Here is a 5,986-nt window from a genome sequence, read left to right on the forward strand (position 1 = left end):
TAGGCTATTGAAAGATCAGTGTGTTTCTGTTTTGAATATGACAAACTAAACAGCAAATCTCCCCTCACATTTTTATAAATCCCTGATGCAATTTTTGAAGCTCAAAAAAATGATTTTGAAGTTTTTCATAAGCTCCTTATAAAACTTATTCTATGACTTTTCTCAGTACCAACAAGGGCTCTTAAGCCAGATGGACAGAAAGACAATCTAGAAAGAAAGCATACAAAATCTAAAACAAAAGTACAGTCTCTGAATCATATAATACAACATCCAATTTTTTGTTGAGTTGTAAGTTTGCCATATGGAGATAATAAGGGAAAAATTCCAAATACAATCACCATGTATTATTTTTCTCTTGGAGCCTTAGATGTTAGTCCATCTTTACAAAAAGAAAAACTTAAAGGATAGCTAATAATATACATAAAGTTAGTAGTTAATCAAACTCAAAAGAAGACAAAATAGTATTTTTTATATAAATAGACAGTTAAAAAACTTAGGTGCTCCATACAGAATTAGTGTTCACCCAACACACAACCAAAATTGGGCAAAAATTCAGGGCAATCTGAAAAAAAAATCAATACCAGTTAGGGCAAGAATTAAAAATGACACCATCTATGCCTGTTCTTGTTTAGGAATGTCAAAAGAAAAAAATCTATAATATTTTTTTGGCCTTTCTTTAAAAGAATTTTTTTACTTCTTTGTTCTACAAGAAAAAAAAACAATAATTAGCAAACCACAGATGAGAGTTCTCTCATTTAACACAACAAACTATGCCACCCAAGACTACAGTTGCTGCCATCTTCCCTTAGCATGCCCAATTTTTCCCTCGCTTTTTGAAAATTCCAAACTACAAGGAAGGAAGGTGCAGGGAATTGTCACTTAAAGTACCAACTAAATGAGATGAAATAAGTATTGGAGGGATGTTATCAAGTTATTCCATCCGAGGAGACAACAAATACTGAGCAATAACTCTGTGCAAGAGTCCTAGCTCTAGAGAATAAAAAGTATATGAGCTAAGAATTTGCTCCTATAGAAATTTACAAACAAGTAGGGTAATGACTATACATAAAAATTGATCATGTGCATATATACTATAACAGAGTTGTACAGAATTGCAAACTTTTAGCAGGGTTTATTATTTCTTTTTAATGAAAAGAGTTTGTTTCAATTTGGTTTTACTCTCCACTCTCCCAAATGTTGACAATAGGGATGAAGACAAATCTTGCCTGGGAGATGGTAGAAGGGCCTGAAGACCCAGAGAATCTCAGCACTAACAAGGAGACTTGGAAAAGTATAGAAGATGTCTCCTTCTTGTTGGATTCCTCATAGAATACAAGTTCCATGGGGACGGATATCACGTCTGCTATATTCACAACTCTTTCCCTAGAACCTAGGAAAATGTCTAGAACCTAGGCAAGTGTTCAATTAAAATTAAGTTCATTATTTTTAAACCATTCTATGGAGCTTTCTCTTGGAAAATAAAATAGGATGAGATAGGGCTATTTAGTTTCACTGCTGCACTTTTGATTGTCTAGTCCAGTTGTAGGGGAGGGGGACGAGGTTCTGAAGATCAATGGTTACTTGGATCTGAAGGCACACTGAAGAGGGTGGAGGGAAGTGCAGTTGGGATATAGGATCTTAACATGTTACCTAAACGAAGTAGAGAGCAGGAGCCAGAATATGGATAAAGCAGAGAAGCATGAAAAGAAACTAGCGCAGGCAAATAGGAAGGAGGTCTGGGGAAAATGCCTGATATGAGCTCCTCCTGTCTGGGTGATGGGTACACCATCTATTAGTAGAGTTAGGGACCAAGTGGGTATTGAGAATCACTTTGTAATTCATCTCACATCAGACCTAAATGCATTCTCCAAGAACCAAATGGCTTTAAAAGCATCATCTGAAAATTAAGGTGTCTATTAAGGTGACAAAATAAATATACAAAAATCAATAGCATCCATTGGAATAAACAATTAGAAAATATTTTTTTAAAGATCCAATTCACTATAACAACAAAAATTTTAAAACTTACAAAAATATTCAATATCTATTTGAAGAAAACTTTATTAAAAGACCAGAATAAATGGAGAAAGATAACATACTACTGATTAAGAAAATTCAATATTTTAAAACTATCAATTTCCTCATGGTAATCTGTAATCTAAACATAATTTTTATCTATATCCAACTGAATATTTTTCATATCTGACAAAATTCTAAAATTCATCTAGAAGACAAAGTTTAGAAAATAGCCAAGACATAATTTAAAAAAAAAAAAATAGTGAGTAGGAAATGTAACATACTTTAAATAAATTAAAATATGTTCTTATTGGTACAATAATAAATGGATGAATAAACGAAATACAGAGTTTGGAAGCTGACCACGTTTATACATATAAATTTAATAAATGAGAAATGTGGTGTGTGAATTCAATAGGAAATTATAAATTTTCAAAAAATATTTTAAAAATTAGGGCAAGTACTTAGGAAAAATAGAGTCAGAATCTTACCATATGCAAAAGTAATATCTAAACACAAAATTTCATTTAAAATACTGTTTAAAAAGGATATTTTCAAAATATTATAGTGAGGAAGGTCTTCTTAAGCAAAACGTATCTTTCTAAAGTAAGAAAAAGAATGAGAGATTTGAGTTCATAAGTATTTACTTTTGCATAGTTAAAGAAACCATAATCAAAGTTAAAAGGTGAACTAAAGACTGTAATACAATTTTTAGAACACAAGCAACTCAGGAAAAAGTATTCAGAAAACAGTTTCTTAAAATCAATATAAAAAGCTAAGCAAAATTAATATAAAGTTAACCAAGCAGAAAAAAATGAACTAAGTATATGAAAAGCAATTCACAGAAGAAATATAAATAGCTCGTAAATATTTAAAAAGATGATGAAGTTCACTAATATTCAGGGAAATTAAATAAAAACAGCAAAGTATTTTTCACCTACTTGATTAGCAGAAATTAAATTTATTATTAATAACCAGTTTTGATGAGGGTATTAGTATAGGAAAGGCTTGTACTATCGGTAGAATTTAAATTAGATCCCTCTATGAATTGTAATTTGCAGTCTCTACCAAAAGCTTAAATATATATACCTTAGACACTTAAGTTCTACTTCTCAGAATTTATCCTAAAGAAATACTGAGTATAGAGAAAACTTTTGTCATATGATTTAAAATAATAAATTTTGTGAGACTACTTCATTATGTAACAAATGGTGAATTCTGTTTTGGTATCTCCATATTACCAAATGTCACAAAATCATTTTTAAGAGAGCTATGTTTATATATTCTGATAAGCAAAGATGATCATGATAAGCTGTTACATAAAGAAATTTACACATTTGGAATATAAAGTATGATTACATTTTGTTTTTAAAATACATGGAAACTACTGTGTGTATATGTGTGCATGTGAATTAAAGCATTAATAAAAAGCAAATAATTAGGAAAACAAGTATCAACAAGGTGGCTCTGAGTCCCAACGTTTTGCACAATTAAATACTTTTTTAGCCACTGAACTATTCTTCAAATTAAATCTTACGCAAAAACTCAAAAAGTAAAAGAGAAAAGAAAGCAGAGTTTCTATTATCGAACCAAACACTCTGCTCCCCACAACAGCTCTAAAGTTTCTCTGAAGAATAGCAAGGGTTCCTTGAGACAGGAATTAAAAACCACTGTGTGTTACTAATGTTGGTGTGCACTAGCAAATTCTTTATCATTTCATTGTTCTCTACTACTCCCAGTACATACAATAGAACGGCACCATATGCATTTAATAATATATTAGTATTTAATAACAACAGCAAAACAAAGAAAGGAGAGAGAGAAACCACATGACAATGCCATGTGATTCTGTCCTACACTCCACTCAAGTGTCAGGGTCCTGAGCAGAGTGAGCATGAGGGGTAAAAGATTAAAATGCTGTTGGTTGTTTATTCAGTCTTGGTTTCCAAGGGCTCTCATGGTGTAAGTACCTTGCCATGATGAATGTAATTCTAGCATTTAAACACCTGTTTTTTGCCAATTAAATTCCAGGAGCCTATCCCATTGCTGGAGAAAATTATGACTGAGATGGATTCATTGAGAGGCGAAAATACCAGTCTTCGGCCATTTGTTTCATAGGAAGTTTTCAAGAGAAAATTTGACCATACAAATTTTTGCCTTTCTCACTGACTTGGGAACCTTCCTAACTCTTATGGAACATGCAACTTCAACTATACCAAAGGTGAAAGTTTAAAGACATTCAAGAATCAAAGCGGTGAGTTAATCTGAACTAACTCAGGAGCATCAGCCCTCACAAAGACAAAAGCTATACCAGAGCAGAAACTCAACGTTTATTATCAATCCAACAGAACGAATTGGGAAAGATTCTAGACAAGCTGTGAAAAAGTTGAAGGCAGTCAGAGGAAGTCTATTCATGGAGTTTAGCACACAGAGAACAATATAGTGTCTATCAAGAATGCATCATCAAATTAGGTCACTGCTGGTAGTTGGCCAACAGGTTTGTCTAAAGAAAGACACATGGTGATGGGTCCAGAACCAGAAAATATGCAGAGATTCCAGCAAGCAGCTGGCCTCAGAGATTTCTAGTACTAAGAGGGTCCAGGCACAGGATTGAAATTCGGGGTAGGTATTTAGCAAAAATTGACACAGAAAAACAGTCACAGTCTGGGAAAGACAAAGTAATCAGCAGGCCACCCAGTTGGACTATAGATATAAGTCAGGGGGTTCCAATCAAGGGTTATTTCCCCTGCTAGGGACACTTAGCAATGTCTGGAGACACTCTGGTCGTCATACCTTGGAAGGGTACTGTAGACATCCTAGTGGGCAGAGGCTGGGGATGCTGCTAAACATCCTACAATGGACAGAGCAGCCCACACAACAACGGATTATACGGCCCAGAATAATGCCACTGCTGAGAAATCCTGGTATAGAGAATAACATAGAAACACAGTTATAGAAACTATGACACAAGTCAGGGAATGGGAGTTAATTACACAAACAAGGCATACATGTAAAATGAAGCAAGACCAATACAGTGAAGAGTTGGAACTGAGTCACCTGAGCTATTATTAAACTAGGTTCTTTTATTTCCTCCTAATTAAGGACCATGTATGTCTTAGGAACTTGAGTAAAAGGTACCTTAGAAGTAGATCTGGGCTCAAACACTTACTAGCCAAAGGACACTGGGCAATTTATTTAATCTCTACACCTCAATTTCCTTTTCTGCAAAATAGGAATAATAATAGCATCTGCACTTAGAATTGCTACAATAGTAAAATAGAATAATGCATGATAAGTGTTTCTAACACTATGGGTAGCTCATATGACATGGTTGATAATTAATAATTATAGATGGGTATCGAATAGCTGGGCCTGGGATGGAAGATGTTTTTAAATAGAAGAAGAGAGAAAAAGAAAAGAAGCAGCACATTACTGGCCCAATCAACACCAAAATTATCTGGCGGAGGGTTTTCAGAAAAAAAAAAAAAAGTCAGGAATTAAATTTACTTAAAGCCAGAATTTAATCATGGGTTAGTGAAAACTAAAAAGCAAGAATATTAGAAGGAAATTTCTCTGACATACTTGTTTAAAGTGTTTCAATCTTTAAACTCCTGTGAGAAATCTAAATCCCTTTTTTTTAGAGTGATTAATTAAAATATTCTGTTCTCAATCTTTTATTGTGAAATGTTATGGGCCTGACATTTTCTCTCTTACTAAATCAAAGATATTCCGGAATATATTCAATCCCCCTTCTTCTCAAGACATTAAAATACAATGCTAGACTATGAGCTTAAGCATCTAACACAGATGAATGAAGGACTCTGACAAAAAAAAAAAAAAAAAAAAGGCCCTGCTTGTCCTATTCTAATGCATGATTAATTTTCGGGAATTTACATAATAATGAGAAACAAAAAAGAAAACAAAATGAGAGGAAGTGGAAGTTATTATATTGTACATTTGTTCTTAAAAG

This window comes from Rousettus aegyptiacus, unplaced genomic scaffold (assembly GCF_014176215.1).
Source record: "Rousettus aegyptiacus isolate mRouAeg1 unplaced genomic scaffold, mRouAeg1.p scaffold_m13_p_2, whole genome shotgun sequence".
NCBI lineage: Eukaryota > Metazoa > Chordata > Mammalia > Chiroptera > Pteropodidae > Rousettus > Rousettus aegyptiacus.